This window comes from Ambystoma mexicanum, chromosome 1p (assembly GCF_040938575.1).
Source record: "Ambystoma mexicanum isolate Mex_15411 chromosome 1p, UKY_AmexF1_1, whole genome shotgun sequence".
Classification (NCBI taxonomy): Eukaryota; Metazoa; Chordata; class Amphibia; order Caudata; family Ambystomatidae; genus Ambystoma; species Ambystoma mexicanum.
Genome location: NC_090921.1, coordinates 1,388,016,967 through 1,388,034,739, shown reverse-complemented (window position 1 = coordinate 1,388,034,739; position 17,773 = coordinate 1,388,016,967). Strand labels below are relative to the sequence as shown.

At 50.5% G+C, this 17,773-nt stretch overlaps 1 protein-coding gene across 1 annotated transcript in view; it reads left to right on the top strand.

Moving 5' to 3' along the window:
• The window catches only part of GPT2 (glutamic--pyruvic transaminase 2), a 352,603-nt gene that overhangs the window by 9,082 nt on the left and 325,748 nt on the right, over nucleotides 1-17,773 (top strand). The gene's annotated exons all lie outside the window — the stretch shown is intronic.

The window sequence follows — 17,773 nt, the reverse complement described above, 5'->3', positions numbered from 1 at the left end:
GAGAGGCTATTAGGCACATTTCTAAATGCAAGCAAGGCACGCTATTGGGCATGCTTCTAATTCAACTTCGCTATTAGGCACACTTCTAAATGCAAGTAAGAGAGGATATTGGGCCCACTTCCCGCTTTATAAATGCAACTATACCATAGACATGCTGTAAAGCTGAACTTCTTAATGCAATGCTACCACAGTAACATTGTTACAATAGTTTAGCTTCTAGGGTTGAGTGGTAGGGTAGTATGGCGTGAAGTAATTGCTTTTGTCCCTGCCCTTGCCACACTTACTTATTGATGGCTTCTTGCTTCACATGCGGATACCTGCGGGGCCGTCGAAATGGAGCCGTCCTTTGCCTTGGGGTCCTTAGCCGTTGGGCTTTATATAAGGTGGCCTCAAGTCCAACACTCTACACAGCCTGCTACCAGACCTCAGACCACAGTTGAGGTGCTCCTCACTGTATTCAAGTGGTGGGACCCAGTCAAAAAGCCAGAAGACCAAGAAGGATATTCAGCTGAGAGCAGGGGTCTACAACCTGTGTCTCTCCCAGTTTTGGACAATGACTCCTGTGATTCCTCACCATTGACAACTCTCTGTGAGGAATTGTCATCTGGCAAGGGTGCAAATCCTTGACTTTTTCTTGATTTTTATTAATACAATTATGTGGGTAATTCCATCTTTGATGGGGTAATCTGCTGATTATTTCATAATCTCTGTGCCAGAATCATAGGGTCCCTCTGCATCAGTACCCTGATTTGCAGCATCTGCTCTACCAGTGGCATAGAGCAGATTCAGAGGTCACAGTTGCCCGTTTGACAGTTGCCCTGACAGCCAAGTCAGATATGCCCCCATACCAAAACTATGATAATTATTAGCAGCCCATGATGTCAAGCTTTCAAGCATAGTGCATGGCACTATTTATGATCCTGGCAGCCAAATCCAATTAAATCACGCATGTTGGCTACTGTGAGTCAACTGCCCTGTGGAACGTGATGTGTATTCTGGCGAGAGGGGCTGAGTCTGCCAAGTGATGGGACAGGAACCTGAATGGCTATGCCTCCTGAATGGCCATGCCTTTTCTTTGATCCCTTTGTGGGAGTAGGTAACGCCCTCCGCTAGAGACAGCTGCCCCCTATGCAGCTGCCCTGGGCCCAGTCATCAAAGGAGCACACCCATTGAAAAGGGAGAGCCTCACACCAGGGTGCTGCATTTCTAAAGGCCTTTCATTCTAGTGAGAGGAAGAAAGGGGGCAGGGTTGGGGTAGTCGGGAGAGCTCTGTTAGTGGAAGTAGACTCCCGCCATTTTGTTTCTCTCTCTCTCTCCTTCCTGTCTCCATCTTCTAGAGCAGGGATTGGACCACTGACATAGGTTAGCTTTAGTCAAATCATCTTTTGGACCTTTACCTTTTTAGAAGGTTTATCCCACCACTTCTTTGATGCACTCTAGAACAACACCTGAGAAGGATTCACTGGACTCCTTTTGGGAGAGTTGTACTTTCCAAAGCCCCCAACCCCTGAGGTGAAGACGTAGCAGTCAAATACAGAGGAAAGCTCAGCTCCTACCCACTCCAAGGGTTCATTGAGGGGGACATTTACTGTGCGCCAGGGCTTGCCATTCTGCCACAGAATATCCCAGGCATGGGAGAGCAGACCCTGAAAGGACTCGCCTTGTCCTCGAGCCCCTGAATTGGTCCTCGTAGCACCTGGAGGACCAGATCTTCTAAGGCTCCCCGCTCCACCGCCTTATAACTGATCAGATGGCCATAGAAGCAAATTCAACACAGAGGGATCCCACTGGTGCTACTTTCTGTCACTCCTCCGAATCTTTAAGCGATTGCTTGCACATAGAGCCCACTTGACGCTGCATCTTGCCCTTGCTGAGCCAGTCACCGGCTAGGCTCAAATCAACCGCTCGATTATGGGCTCATACTCTAATTGCTGGAGAGTCACTTGCTGACTCAGACCAGGGTTTACACCATGTCTCGACCTGACTTGCACCTCAAACCGCAGCTTCACTGAACTGCACATCGCAGCAACAGGATCCCCATTTGGACAACTGTTGACTCGTACCTCTGGAGCGTCACTCATCAACCTCCCGCAGCGGTTACAATCCGACTCGACCTCAAAGAGCACCCTGACCCGCATCGCCAAAAGCTGCATTTGAGACGCACAGAGCTACCGAACTTGAACCTACTCGATGCCTGCTTGCTGCTTGGGCCCACATGATCCACCATGCCCAAACTGAGCTTGATCGGCTCGCATAACTGCCCGAAGCCTGGCTCGACACTGTGACCCCCTCCAAAGACCTGAAACAATGTACTGTTGACCAATAACTACCACCTTGGTCCATTTGGGCTCTAGAGATTGGTTAGGTCACCCTTTGCACCTTTTTTCACCCAAAGGCGTATCCTTTTGTGGCTAACAATGTGCCTGTCTCCCTTGTATTCCCAAGTGCTACATTTTTCTATCTGTTGCATCTGCTCTGTTCTTTCCACATGGGTAGGTTTTTGTACAGTGTTTTGTAGATTGAATAACGTTTTTATCGAACCTTTATTTTGGACTGTATTACCATGTTGTTTGGGTCACATTCACACCCCTTCTTAACATGGGCCGAGGGACAGCTATGTTTTCATCACAAAAGGTGAAGGGGGAATATCTCTTAACTGTGCCTGTTTTACCTTTTATGATTGTGTTTGCTCTTGGTTCATAGAACTGTGAGGGTAGAGTAGGCATTTTGTCCCCCACTCATCCTTGTACTCCTGTAGTGCAGAATCCAATTTGTCACTGGATAGAGTTGATCAGTGTTGTAGTGCAAAACCTCTTCAGAGTAAAAGGCTCCAATCCTAGAAACTGAGTGACTCGGGTGTGACCGCGAGATAACTAAGATGAATAATTTTCTTGCAAGTCATCAAGTAGTGTTTTTTTAAAAAAAAATTTATTTTATTATTTTTTATTTTTTTAATTTTTTGGTTTTTTGCTTGTTACTTCAATGTGGTCAATCCTCTGAGTAGGCCAAATAGAACTGTTTTCCATTAACTTGAGTATGTCTTTTTTTGGGAATCCCTTTTTTTGTTTATTGAGTCTTTGCCTATGGGTTTTACCTTGGAGCAATCCAGCCAGGCAATGAACTTGGCGTGTACATCTGATGTTAATCTTAAGGCTCTTTTAATTCTGTGAATCCAGCTCTTATTATGATTGTGCAATATTACTATGAAGTTGGAACTTGTGTTTTTTTTTTTTTAAAACTTTTCTTTATTGGCAAGAAGTAGCAGCCGGTACAGTGCAAATTAAGACAGTGACACACATTTCATGTTGAAGCGTGAATGATGAAGTATAAGTTCTACAGAAGGTCGGATACAGTCCCAACAGAGGTTAATCGCAATAGAGGCATGCATCATGTAGAGTGATCCGCCCCCTGATCAGGAGAAGGAGGGGATGATAAGAGCTCCAAGTCCACCTTACTGTTAAAGTAACTACAAAACTCTGTCCATATGTATTTAGGGCGAGCATTACTAGGCAGCATGGTAATAGTCTTCTTCACAGGATTGTGTCCAGGTGAGGGCCTTCAGCCACATTTCCAGGGAAGGGGGGGGGATCTGCGCTTCCAGCATTGCACAATGCATTTCTTGGCAACAATCGCTGCCACATTCAAAAACGTAGCTTCCCGTTTCGCTTCAGCCCCCTCCCAGAGCCCAAACAGAAGAGACAGGGGTTCAGGATCTACACAGAACCCTACTATTTCAGAAAGGGTCTCAAGCACCGCATTCTAGAACGGGGCCAATGCCCCACAGCACCAGAACATGTGTGCATGGTCCGCTTCGTTAGATCTACATCTTTGACAGGGGTGGGATTGATCCCGGGCAAATTTTCCAATCGCATAAGGGGTGTAGTACAGGCGATTGAGTAGCTTGTACTGGATACATCTAACTCTAGAATTAAAAGAAACCTTGCGAGTGTGCATGCACATTTTGGACCACATATCATCTGTGATGTCTAATCCCAGATCCCGACTCCAGGCATCACGAACAGTGTGGGGGGTGGGGGGTTCAACAGCACGCGCCATCAACATTTAATTCAAGGAGGATACGATACCCCTACCACCAGCGGAATTGGCTATATAGCAGACCTCAGGGGACTCGGGGGGGGGGGGGGGGGGGGGGGGGGGGGTTCGTTCCGGTATGAAGGCCACATGTCCTGGACTGCCGCCCTAATACGGAAGTATTGCAGCAGCTCAGGTGGGGACCTGGAATGCCCTGGCCTCCACGTATCTGGGGTGATGAATTTTCCGTCAGGGAACAGGTCGGAGAATGATCTGTATCCCAGGTCCGACCAGTGGCGTATGAGGAGCTGATCCTGTGTGGGGGTGAGGCCGGGGAAAGACCAGAGGGGAAGCCATTTGTAGTACGGGGAGGAGCCAGAACCAGGCGTCAGAATCTGCCGCCACGCCCTAATAGTGGAGGCCACTGGGTCAGCAGGGGCCCGCGTACGATATGATTGAAACAGGATCAAGGACATGACATTCACCTCCTCGGTCGCTAGGATTTCAAGTTTAACATGCGGGGGGGGGTTCCTGGTGGTGGTACCAATATGTAGCATGCTGGGCCTGGGCGGCTATCCAATACTGGGTGAGGTCAGGTGCATTGAAGCCCCCCCCTCTCGTAAGGTATGGTAATATGCTGCCACTTTCTGCGCACGGCCCCTGAATGCCAAAGAAAACGGGCGCACTCCGAGTGCAAATCCGCAAAGTATTGTTTCCCGGGCCAAAGTGGAACGTTAGCGAATACGTACAGCAGTTTGGGAACAATAATCATTTTTATTAGGGACAGTCTCTCTGATAGTGAGAGGGGGAGGTTTCGCCATCTTTCCATCCTGGTATGAACGTATTGTGCGGCAGCCCCATAGTTATCAGAAAATAGAGAGGATTTTGAGAGGGACACTTGGACCCCTAAGTATTTGATGCCCTCGGGAGCCCATTTGAGAGGGAATTTGCATATAGGTTGGGAGGTAGCAGGAGTGAGGGGAAAGATTTCTGATTTAGAGTAATTTATGGTGAAGCCCGAGAATGTGCCAATTTTGATCATTTCACGCATGATCGGGTCGAGGTGGACTGAGGGGTCTCTGATATATAAAAGCACATCATCGGCATATAGTGATATAATTTCGGGAGTATCCCGCAGGCGAATCCCTTTTGCGCACGTGGTTGTTACGTACACTATCAGCCATGGGCTCGATGGCCATTGCGAATAACAAGGGAGAGAAAGGGCACCCCTGTCGTGTCCCCCTGTGGAGGGAGAAGGGAGCCGATAGGTGAGAGTTAACCAGGACTCTGGCCACAGGGTTAGTGTATAGCAGTTTAATGCAGGACATCATGTATGGGCCAATCCCCATCTTCTCCAGCACCGCCCACAGATATTGCCACGAGACCATGTCGAACGCTTTTTGGGAATCTAATGTAACGGCCACCGCGTTGGCTTGGGGGTCTATTCTAGAGATGACGTTAAATAGCCGCCGAATGTTTAAGGCAGTGGAACGAGCAGGAACAAATCGGCTCTGGTCTGGGTGAATCGGGTATTTCATGATGGGGAGGAACCTATTTGCTATGATTTTGGCGAGGATCTTGGTATCGGTATTGATAAGGGATAGAGGTCTATAAGAGCCTCACTCATCCGGAGGCTTTCCCGGTTTAGGAAGCACGGTAATGACAGCCTCACGCAGGGACCGGGGGAGGGTGGTAAGGCGCAGCGACTCCTCCCAAACCTCGTGAAGGCGCGGAGCAAGGAGAGCAACATGTTCCTGATCGAACTCGGCGGTCAGGCCATCTGGACCGGGGGCTTTCGCCTTAGGGAGGGCTGAAATGACAGCGGTGATCTCGTCAAGGGTGAAGGGAGCATCTAGTTGTTCTTTGGTGGCTAGGGATACAAGGGACATTGGACTGCGGTCTAGGAGGTCGTCCAGATCCTGCGGGCTGTGTTCTGGTTGCTGAGCATAAAGGGTTGCATAGAAATCTGCGAAGGTCTCAAGAATGGGCCGGTCAGACCAATGTCGCACTCCGTCGTTGTCAATGATACTATCAATTCGAGCTCTACCTCCCTCGGCCCGGACGAGGCGGGCAAGAGTACGGCCTGGTCTCTCTCAGTCACCATACTTTCGGGCCGCAATGGGGCAGGCAAGGTATCTTATCTCTCTGTGGGCGAAGGACTCGAACGTGTCTAGTTCAGTTCTAATCTGTGCCAGTTTGGGCGGAGAGGGGGTGGCCGCATACTCGCGCTCTAGCTCCCCAAGTTTGGACTCAGAACGGCGCGGAGAGTTTATAATATCTTTCAGGACCCCAGCCTCCCTGGAGATGCACATGCCCCTGATGAAAACCTTAAAGGCCTCCCATCTCACCCCGTCCTTTGTGTCATGGCGTTTGTTGCCATCAAAAAATGAGGTGATACCTGCAAGGATGTCAGCCTTGAAGACTATATCGTGTAGTGCGTCAGACTTAAACCGCCAGTTAGAATGCTGAGGGAGGGTCGGGTGCAAGGCGATGTCCAACGTGATCGGGGAGTGATCAGAGAGTGTGCGAGGGAGAATCTGTGTGGTGAGTGTTTTGGCCATGAGCCCCGCAGAGAGAAGGAAAAGATCAATCCTGGAATGACTCATGGACGGAGGAGTAAAATGTAAACTCTTTTGACATTGGGTGGAGTACCCTCCAGGCATCCACCAGACCGGCAGCGAGCATGTGTGCATGGAGGCGGCGAGCGGCCCTGGACAATGTTCTAGGTGTAACACCGGATCTGTCCAAGTCGGAGTCCAGGATGAGATTCATGACCCCCCTGCCCCCCCATATGATGGGAACCCCAACATAGCCAAGGAGGATGTCAAGGATGTGATCGAAAAAATCGGGTGCATCAATGCATGGGGCGTATGTGTTGACCAGAAGGCACTCCGCATTAGCGAGGAAACAGTGTAGGATCACAGATCTACCCTGGACATCTATATGGCTGGTGCGAAGGGAGAACTCCAAGGACTTGTGAATCAAGGTGAGGACACCTCTGGATTGTGAGGAGAACACAGTGTAATATTTGTTGGGGCCCCATGACGGGGCAAGAGAGGACGATAATTGTGCGAGGGCAGGAGTTTCCTGTAAGAAAAGTATTTTGACCCCGTGCCTCTGGACGTAGGCCGTGACCCTGCGTGCCTTCGTGTAGTTGCTGAGCCCTCTGATATTCCAAGACATTAGCCTAATAGCCATTCAGTAGCAATTTAGGGGGGATCCGAGTAATGTGTGTCATATATTGTCGAACAAGTGCCGGCCACTTGTACAGTGACCAGATGTGTTATACCCAAAGCTACCACTGTCTCACCATTTTTGTTACTATAACATCCCCCAATAACACCTACACCCCCCCCCCCGTCCCTCACTGCCACCCCCAACATAGCAGTGCCCAAGTCTCATGGCTTTTGTGCCAAGCCCAACGGGGCTGGACCAACCCCCAAACCAAACAGGGGAACAGCCAATGAACCAAACAAGCCAAACTCGGCGTTGCAACTGCAGCGGGGGTAGCTGCTGCCGTGAGCCCGATTAAGATAGTTGAACGGTGGAGCACACCAAATAGCGTACAGCGGTGGTTAAGTTAAGTTTTTTAGAGGAGACAACATAGTAGGGTACAGTGAGTAGGGGCTGTAGGAATAAAGGATCCAAGTAAATGTACTATATACTGTGAACCATACAGCTGTGACCCATGTAGCATTTCATGAAATTTCGCAACGAGTTACGACAATAGGATAATTCACAAGGGAAAAGATACATGAGATTACAAGTAAATTGCAAATAACAGGCGTGGTAATAGTACCACAATGATTCGAGTAACAGGTGCATGACGGGCCGGCTCAACCCTCATCAACGGTATCACCCTCGGGGCCTGGGACAGGAATATGGGACTCAATAAATTTCACCGCCTCCTCAGGGACAGTGAAAAAGTACAGTTTATTACGGTGGGTGAGCTTCAGCCTAGCAGGGAACAACATGGCATATTCCACCTTCCTCTCTCTGAGCATTTTTTCCACACCATTGAATTGCCTGCGCTCCAATTGAACATTAACAGAGAAGTCCGGGAAAATGCGGATAATCTGGGACTCAAGTCTCAGTTCCCCTCTTTCACGGGCCAGCCGTAGGATGTGGTCTCTATCTCTGAAGCTGAGAACCTTGGCTATAATTGGTCTGGGGAAGTCGCCCGGTTTGGGGCGAGGGGCCAATGAGCGATGGGCGCGCTCGATAGTAAAGAACGGGGAGAGTTGAGGATCCCCTAGGAGGTCTCTCAGAAGGGTCTCGACTGCAAGTTCCATTTTGCCCTTGAGGGCCGTCTCGGGAACCCCTATAATGCGGATATTATTCCTGAGGGATCGGGACTCCAAATCATCGCACTTCGCCTTGACCTGCTTCATATCTCGCACCAAGTCAGAGACCGTATTCTGGAGCACGTGTACCTCGTCCTCAGTGGCCCCAATCCTGGTCTCGGCCTCAACCAGCCTAGTGCCATGCTGATCCAATTTGGTGCGTAGGGAGGCTACATTGGCATTTATGTCGTCTAATTTTTCGTGAAATGACGCAAAGTTTTTGGCCATTGACTCCATGAATGACGTAAGGTCCGGCTGAGGAGAGCATGAGGAGGCATCCGAGTCGTCTTGAAGAAGTGCAGCCCCATCTTGGTCTTGCTTGGCTAGGGCTTTGGCAAACTTGTCCATTGCTCCGTGCTTTGCCGGACATCTTCGGGGGCACCTTGATAAGAGCAGAGAATGTTTCGTAGAAAGGCAGCAGTGGGGCCCAGGGGGATTTAGAGAGGGACTAGGCCCGTAATCAGCGATGGGTCGGCGACTGCCTAGGAGGCAGAAGCAAGGAGCACCCCCAGCTGGCATGTTCTGGGGCAATGAGCCCGCTCCAAGGGGCAAGCAGGGTGGCAGTATGGTCCGGGGGGGGCAGTATCCTGCGGCGCCCGCCTCTGAGCCAGGAGGGCCCAGGCACAGGGGGCCAGTAGTGGAGGGCAGCGTAGTCGGAGGCGCAAGGTGCACCCGGGGCGAGGGGAGTAGGTGCGCAGACTGGGGAGATGAGAGTAGTGGAAGCCCAGGGTGGCACCAGCAACAGGAGAGTGGTCGCAGGGGAGACTGGTATGCTTGGGGGGTTGATTTCTTTCTTTGAGTGGAACAGGCGCAGCCCAGGAATGAGGCAGAGCAGATGGGCACAGTGCACAGTGATCAGTTCACTCCCCCTCCTCAACTTAGGACCCTGCAGGCCGAAGAGTGGGTGTCCATCCGGGTACAAGCGGGCCTCCAACCCGCAGCAGTAGGTCCAGGCGGGATCGAGCCCCCAAACCACAGCTGGAGCCCGTAACGGGGAGGTCTCAGCACAGCCCCCGTCACAGGGGACCAGTGAAGTAGGCGGTGGAGCCGCGAAGCAGGAGTGATCAGGTGGCGTTAGTGCGGGGGCCGCTCCAGCAGCCCCCGCCGTATCCCAGAGTGTCTTCGCCCGCAGGGGGCCGGCGCCGTCACCGCCGCCCAAAGGCAGGAGCGGTCGGCGAGGAGAGCGGGGCACGGATGACGGCGCCGCCGCAACGGGGAGGCTCCGGCACAGCCACCTGTCCCAGCCGTCACAGGGGACCAGTAAAGTAGGCGGCGGAGCCGCGAAGCAGGTGTGATCAGGTGGCGTTAGTGCAGGGGCCGCTCCAGCAGCCCCCGCTGTATCCCCGAGTGTCTCCGCCCGCCAGGGGCTGGCGCCATCACCGCCGCCCACAGGCAGGAGCGGTCGGCGAGAAAGCCGCGCCGGCAGACCATGGGCCCCGGCGCACCCCCATGGGGGGAGCGGGCCGCGGATGTCAGCGCCGCTCAGGAGCAGCCGGCCATGCAGTCCAGGGAGGGAGGGCGGAGAGGGGGTGATGTCTGTGCCCCAGGTGGCCGCGCACCAAGCCGCAGCGACGCAAACCCTCGCAGGGCGAGAGGGGGGGATGGGCTGCAAATGGAGTCACGAGGCCCGGAGGCCTCCACCGGCGGCAAAGTGGCTCTGAAGGTCCGATTTCGCCCAAAAACAGGGCAGGATGAAGCAGAGGCGGTGGGCAGCAGAATGCCTGGGGTCCCAGCTCCCGTATATACCAAGAACCGCTGATTGTGGCGGATGTGTAGCTCACGGGCCACAGAGCTTGAAAGTTAAGCGGCCATCTTGCTGGCTGCTCAACAGCGCCCCCTTGTGTTCTGTTTTTAATGCAAGTACCACTGATGTGCAGGATTGGTACTAGTTTGTTTTAATTATTTTATTTCACCCTCCTGCTGTGTACGTTATGATTATTGGCCTAATGTTTTGGGGGGTTATTTGGGTGATCGCTAGCAGCTCTTTATTTACATGGTAGGTTGAGGCACTTTTCACAACTTACTGCCAGGTCAAAGTCGACTTTAAACCACATGCAAGTTCACTTTATCCATCATTTAGAATACAATAGAATGGGGGGGATTTGATTTTAACTGAGCCCATGCAGTGGGTTTAGGGTTTTCACACCTCACTCTAGCTTTCTCTAGGATACTGGTACTCAAGTTTTCTCTCTTAGCTAAATTAGGACTGGATTCTTTGTTGTAAACAGTCCCCCTCTCTAGGATTTATAGTGTCCTGTACTTCTTTCTTGCACTTTGTTGGGTCTTTCTTTGTTGCCTGTTAGACTTGCCAAGATTTAGCGTTGGTCCTCCAGAACTTGTAGCATACCGTTGTAGCATACCGTTTGGCACCACTACTCTTGAGTACTGTGATGAGTCGAGGGCATTTGTCCCTTCTCCCCAATGGGGAGCCCCTTCCTATGAGGCTGGGGAGGTGAGCCAGCTCTGTAATACCCTCCCCAGGGGTAGAGGTAAGTGGGACCTCTACTCGGGACAAGTACTCCCGTTCCCATGAAGAACTCCCTCAAGCTGGTCATATTGTGGCCTACATGGGATTTGTCAAAAAACAAGAAAATATGAATCCTCAAAACTGGGAAGAAGAAACTCATAAGGGATATCTTTATCCTGAGAGAAAAGGTTGTATCCCTTAAATCAGGACGTCCACCTTACTGGTATGAGTTAGTTAAAGGATGTAACTCTAAAGAGCGAGCAGAGAGAAGCAAGAGACAAGATCGTAGGTGCAGGCTGTGGGAGGTCCCAAGCTGCACTACACCGGACGAGAGAAGAGTGCAAGAAACCAGTGAGTTCCAAAGTCGCTTGAAGCTAGTTTCCAGGACGCCAAAGTCACAGCAGTCCGAGAATGCGAGAAACCAACAGGGCGGGAGCCCTAACCCAAGCAGAGGTGAAGGTTAGACCACAGACCGTTGGTCCCAAGAACCTTGCAGAGAATGCCAACAAACCCGAAAAATGGTATGTCCATGTGTTTGCAGTGAAGCATGGCGATGCCGCAAGAAGGAGAGGGAGGACACTGATGCAAACCATGTCCTCAGAGTCTGTGTCCTTCCTCTGCATCGCCACAGCACCCTAAGTCAGGCAATTTTATTATGACTTTTTTTATTTTTGGTTGCACTGATTGGACCCTAGTGGCTGTCGGGTTTACCCCTCCTGTTCGTGACTGGTAACCTGGTCTTAAGCAGCACCATTGCGCTATGCAAGTTGCTTGTAACTTTAGGTATCCAGGGTGAGTACCCAAAAGTAGACATTCTAATCAACTCAAAGACTTTGGGGGGGAAACCCATTTTAAAGGTGATGTACCAACAAGAAGATGGGGACTTTGCCAAGGCTGTAGAAGTTGAACAAAGGAGGGGCATCGTGTCTCTGTTTCCTGTATAACCATGCTGGAGGAGGCCCTACAGCCACAGAAGTTCAAAAGTCTGCTGGCCAAGATTCTATTCCAGTGCATTTGAATATGAACGAAATACCACAATGGTTTCATGTATTTGTCCAAGTTCGTAATGCAATTATTAGATTACGTAAGGTCCCACATTCCTAGAAGGAGCCTGACCTTGTCTGTCTCATTTTAAAGCTGGTGACTGGGTAGGGTAAACTTAACTACAGGCTGATCTTCTCTAATTGATGCCACAATGAAGATTCTTGTGAAGCTCCTATTAAATTGAATACAGCTATGGCTAGCTGACAACCATATGCTGCTACTCATTCATGCTGGGATTAGGAAAGGTATGAGTAAACTCGATCAATGCTTGAGACTACACCTGATAATGTTGGAAGCGTTTAATGCTGTGTGCTGCGTTGGCTTGCGGGAGCCTGACACCCAAATTAACAGGACTCCTAAAATCTCTGCATGAAGGGGTAGTGCAAGAATCCGGATTGGCCCTTGTAGCCAGAAATCCAGCAGTGTCTCTATATGAAGTGGATTAGAATATGTGTGTATGTGTGTTAGTGCACCAACCCTCTAGTTTATAAATGATTTGGGTGGGTTGTTGGAGAGGGTTGGTTGTGACGCCCCGATGATGAGGAACTTGTCAGTACCAGTACCTTTCACGGACAATGCAGTGTTTTGGCCAGAACTGAGACTAGTATGTGTTGTCCTTTTTGCATGTCTTGCTGGCCACAATGAACGACATATGGAAGGTTATTGAATGCTTACAAGTTGGCACAGAGAATGTTGGAATGCTGTGTGCATGTCATGTGAGCCGAGTAAGGAAACGGGACACTCGCTGTCACCTCATCCAAAGTACTTTGACATTTTTTTTATTTCTTTATTTATAAATCATCACACCAGTGATCCTTATATTCGCAACCAAATACAACGCAATGCCTCCAGTTTAAGGTATCGACATTCCTCACCCGTTTCCCCGTGGAACAGCCTTCACTGTCAGTCTGGTTGGGCAAGACTGGGTGCCAGCCATTCGCCGTCTAACTGCGATTAGGCGCGGTTTGTAAGTCAATGCTGGAAAGTTTCGGTCATAATCCAGGAAAGGCCCCAGATATTCGAGAAGCAATGAAGGATGCTCGCCTTGTCTGCAGTGATCTTCTCGGCTATCAAAATGTCCCAGAGCTTTGTCCACCGAGCGTCATCAGGGGGCCTTCAGCAGACTTCCAGTTGCGGGCCACAGTAATCTTTGCCGCCAGCAAGATTTGGGTTATGAGGGCAGCCTTCCTGCCAGTTCTCGGGTAAGAGCCTGGGATCGGGGCTTCTAGAAGGATAGTTTTGGGGAACATTGGGATCGCCGCTCGATCTTTTATTGTAGCTAGAGGGGTTTCTCTTGCAGATCTTCCCTCCAGCTGGCAGGTCTTTCGCAGTGAGTTCCAGGGGAGGTAATCTCCCATGCCTGAATATGGGCCAGCTGTGCTGCTATCTGATATCTGCAGAGGTCGGGGACCCCCAGTCCACCTAGTCTGGTGCTGCCCATCATGGTTCTCTGGGGTATTCGCGATTTCTTGCCCCTCCAGATGAACCGGAGCATCTTCCTTTGGAGAAGCCGCAGCGGCGGGAGAGGGATCGAGCTGGGCAAAGAGAAGTACTTTTTAAGGCTTAAGTATTGACTGTAACTTGCCTATGGTTAAATGAAGCGTTTTTAACTCCTCAGCCTCATCTGCCTCAATTAACAGGACCTGTTTTTAAAACAGAACTGTACTGTATAACCTATAGGCTACTGGAAGCCTTCCGTCTGTCCTGTATGGGTGAAAATAAAAAACAAGGGGGCTCTGGGAGTTTCTTTACTAGCGGCCTATATCCCGGGTTAGAGTCTCAACCAGAGTCTTTAGCTCACCATCCTTTCACAGAAGAGAAATGTCCACTACACATCAGTCTTTGTCCTGGGTAAGGCTCTTGTAACCAGGACTCATGTCTGGCAGAGTGTCTCCCAGGACCCCCCCCCCATGTTATTTGGGTGTAAATAAAATCTGATTTGTTTGTTGTGCTAAAACAAAAACAAGAGGAGCGGTACCCTGTGAGATAAGTACAGTCTGAGCAGCCATCGCTCCAGCCCAAGTCCCTGGTGGTATAGGGGCCCTGCCTGCGACTCTCCTAGGGCTAACTTGCAGTGTCTGACTTAATGAGCTCCTGTCTCTGTTCTTCCCATGATGCTGATGGTGTAGCGCTAGTGTACATCGTCTGTAAAGACCAGTTCACTCTCTTTGTAGAGTTGCTTTCTCGTTTGCGCTTTCACAAGTCACTGTGTGGGAGCTGATGGTCCTCCTTCTCTTGGGTGTTTGCCTTCCAGGGTTCTTAAGGGGTACAGAAAACTCTGACAACATTTTGGGTCATGAGTATGGGGTGATTGAATGTTGGTACTCCACATAGCTGGGACAGGAATTGGGGCCCTACTAATTGCCTGTCCCTCTCTGGTGTAGGTCTGACTCTGGGTTTCTGCCTAATAAGTGGCACCCACCCCTTCCTGTGAGATGATGCTGACAGTGTCTACTTTGACCAGCGCGGGGGTAGCACAAGCATCTCGCTCCCCACCAGGGTTTTGGGACCGGCAATTGCTAGTAACACAGGTCTCCGCAACCACACTGGGGAATTGGCTAAACCGGGTAGAGGGTTAGGGAGAGGTTTTAGATGGGTAGGGGGATGGTAGGGAAGGTGTTGCCCCTCGTCTCTGTGTCCCGAGGCTACTGCCTCTGTACTTCTCACTCACTCTGTCTCACACACACACACTTCTCTCAATGACTATGCCACCTGTTACCTCACAGGAGTTTCCCAGTGGTCCCTCTAGGTCTACGCATACTCATACGCACTGTACACATGACACAGTAATGAACATGAGAATTACATGAAATCGACATGCAACACTTGGCTTAAAGTGCTTCTTGGTTGTTTGCTGGCACTAGGCTTGGTCCTCAGGAGTGGCAGGTGGCTGCTGCAGAAAGAACCATGCTCGGGTACTTGTACTGACAGCAACACAACAAGGGGTGTTCGTTGTGGATTGCAAACACCAATCACAGATTAAGTAGGTTGTTAATAGCGCTCAGGGTGTGGGCTGCATCGAAATCGCTTGGGCAGAGAAGCTGCACAGTCGCATTCCACGTGTGGACAAGATAACTTGGTTTGTTAATATAGCATGCAGGGGTACTATCTGTGCAAGAGCAGGGGCCGGTGGCGTCTGGTTGGGTCTTGGCCCCAGCGTGTGCTCTCCAGCAGCGAATCTGGGTGTGAGTATGCTCGCAAAACTTACCTTCTCGCTGAGCAGGGGCCGGAGTATTACGGGTGGGAGCTGGCTCCCTGCGCATTGTCCCCGCTTTGCACTCCATGGTGGTCTAGTGGCACGATGCCTGCCCCACTCAGTTAAATTGAGTGAAGCCAGGGACCCACAGCTCCCTCCGGTGGGGCATGGCTCCTCGCACATGCTCCTAATCCTGAGTAGATGCCCAGGCACATGTATGTGAGGACCAAACTAATCTGTGGTGAGGTCGACTCCATGGTTGGAACGCTGGAGCTGCAGGACACCTGCCACCTGCTGTGCTGTCTTTGGTTGTAACGTAGATGCCCTAGGTTTGTGTCCCTGACATCACCCCCCCCACCCCCTCCAGTAGCCGAGGCGCATATACGCGGTGGACTGGTTCCCATGAATGTTTTTCGGGCCCATAACCCACCCAATCTATCATACTGTAGTTGACCTGCTGGAGTGTGATGGGAGTTTGGGATGGCCATTCCCTCATATTCAGGCTGTCCCTGGACAATAATTTGAGGTGGTTTTCTGGTTCCAGTAGTGGCTTCAAAAGGGAGACATGGAACACTGGGTGCACCTTCATTTGAGCAGGCAATTGCAACTGCCCAGCCACTGGGTTTGCTTGGTCTGTGATGGGAAAAGGGCCTAAAAATAAAATGCAGGGCTGCAGCTTGCGAAGTCCATCTAAGTGTATGTGTTTCATGGAAAGCCACACCCGATTCTGGTGATGGGTGTCTACTTGTCTTTTGGCACCGTGCACCTGGTCACCTGGTCACCCTCTGTCCTCCGGGGCCGGGTACCTGCTCACACGGCCACCTCCTGCACTGCTGCTGGGCCACACCATGCACTGGGGTCTGTATCTGTACCCATACAGTTCCCCCACCCCCTTTTTATTTCTCCCTGCACTTATCAGACCTTCCCTGTCTGCTGCCTTAAACCCAGCACTTTCGGGTGCGGGCTGCACTACCACCGTTTGTTGCCTTCATTATTTATTTATTTATTATTATTTATGTTTCTCCTTTGCCCGCACGTTCCACTTCTCCCCCTCCCCCATCCCATGCACTTGCGCATTCTCAATGTCACTGGGCCTAGTAAGATCGTTGTTTGTTTTCCCCTGTTCCCCCTCCCTTGCCTTGTCACGCTCTGAAACACTTGTGCACGAGCACAATATAAATAAAATATCTATACACGTGTTTCACCTGGTCCATATTAATGTGTACGTCCCTCCATACCTGTTGCATGTACACAACCTTGCCATGTAGAGTTGGATGGTTAAGAACCGATGGGAACGGGTAGGAAACGTGGGTGTTGACCATATTGGCTTTAGAATGGTGTCTGTTTGGTTGAGGTGTGTTTGGTGGTGGTGTTTGCTGCCCCCGCTAACCATACGGACTGTACCCGTGTCTTTTCTGCTACGGTGGCGAAACAGCGCAGACATTGTTATAACCCTTGATTGACCTTTTCAGTTTGTCGATCTGACTCCGGATTGTAACTAGTCAATAGACAAATATTTGTACCAACAAGAGCACAAAAGGCATGCCAAGAATGGGAAGTAAACTGCAACCCCCCCACCTCACCCATCTGTTACTATGAGTGTGGGTAAACCATATAGGCATACCACATGTTGCAGAAAAAGATTGGCTATTGTACCAGCTGTGGGCACTGAATGATTGTACTATAACGCAGATCATGGAGTAGCCTTGCACGGGGGGGAAGGCCCACAATTCGGTCCATGCTCGCGGCATGCCATGGAATTGGCGGTGTTGGTAGGGGGATACAAAAGCCCAGCAGGCCTTTGGTGGTCTGATTTCTGGTGATTACAGGTTTGACACTTTGCTGCGTACCATGACTCTAACATGGGGCCACCAAAAATGCCAGGTTACTAGCACATATGTCTTGGTGTTGCCAGGATGACCGGCCAACACAGAATCGTGACCCCATTGCAGCACTTGGAGTTGTAGCTTTTTTATGTGGGTAGATTTATAGCGCATGATGGTAGAAGGGTAGAGTATCCTTTACCTTTATGCTTCGGTCTAACCTTGCTCCATGGGCACAATTGCTGGATGGACATTGCTTTTTGCTTTCTGTACTGCTGCATACAAGTCGGTGTCCAATGATGTTGCACCTTCTATCTGTGTGGCAGGAATAACCTGGTCTTGGTGTGTCTGCTGGGGTCTTTTCTGCTAAACCGGGATGCTGGGAGAGGAAGTCAGCCTTTTTGTCTTTTGTGACTGGTCGATATGTAATAAGGAAATTAAATTCTGCAAAATAGAGCGCCCATCGGAGTTGGTACGGACTTAGGGTTTTTTCCTTTTTAATGAATTGTAGGTTTCTGTGATCAGTTATGACTATTATCACGTGACATGCCGCAAGTAAGTAGTGTCTCCTCTCCTCGAAAGCGGCCTTTATAGACAATAATTCATGATCAGCAATAGTGTAATTTGCTTCTGCAGGGAGCAGTTTGTGTAGGTAAAAAAAGTGACGGGAAGCAACAGTCCTGTCCGAGGGTCTCTCTGGGAGATTATAGCACCCAGAGCAGCGCTCGATTCATCTGTCTCGACCAGAAACATATGGATGGTGTCTGGATGTCTCAGGACTGGGACTGTTGTGAATGCAGTCTTTTAATGCTGATAGCTGACGTTTGCACCCCCAGTGATACTGGTGTCCCTTTTGCAGCAGCTTTGT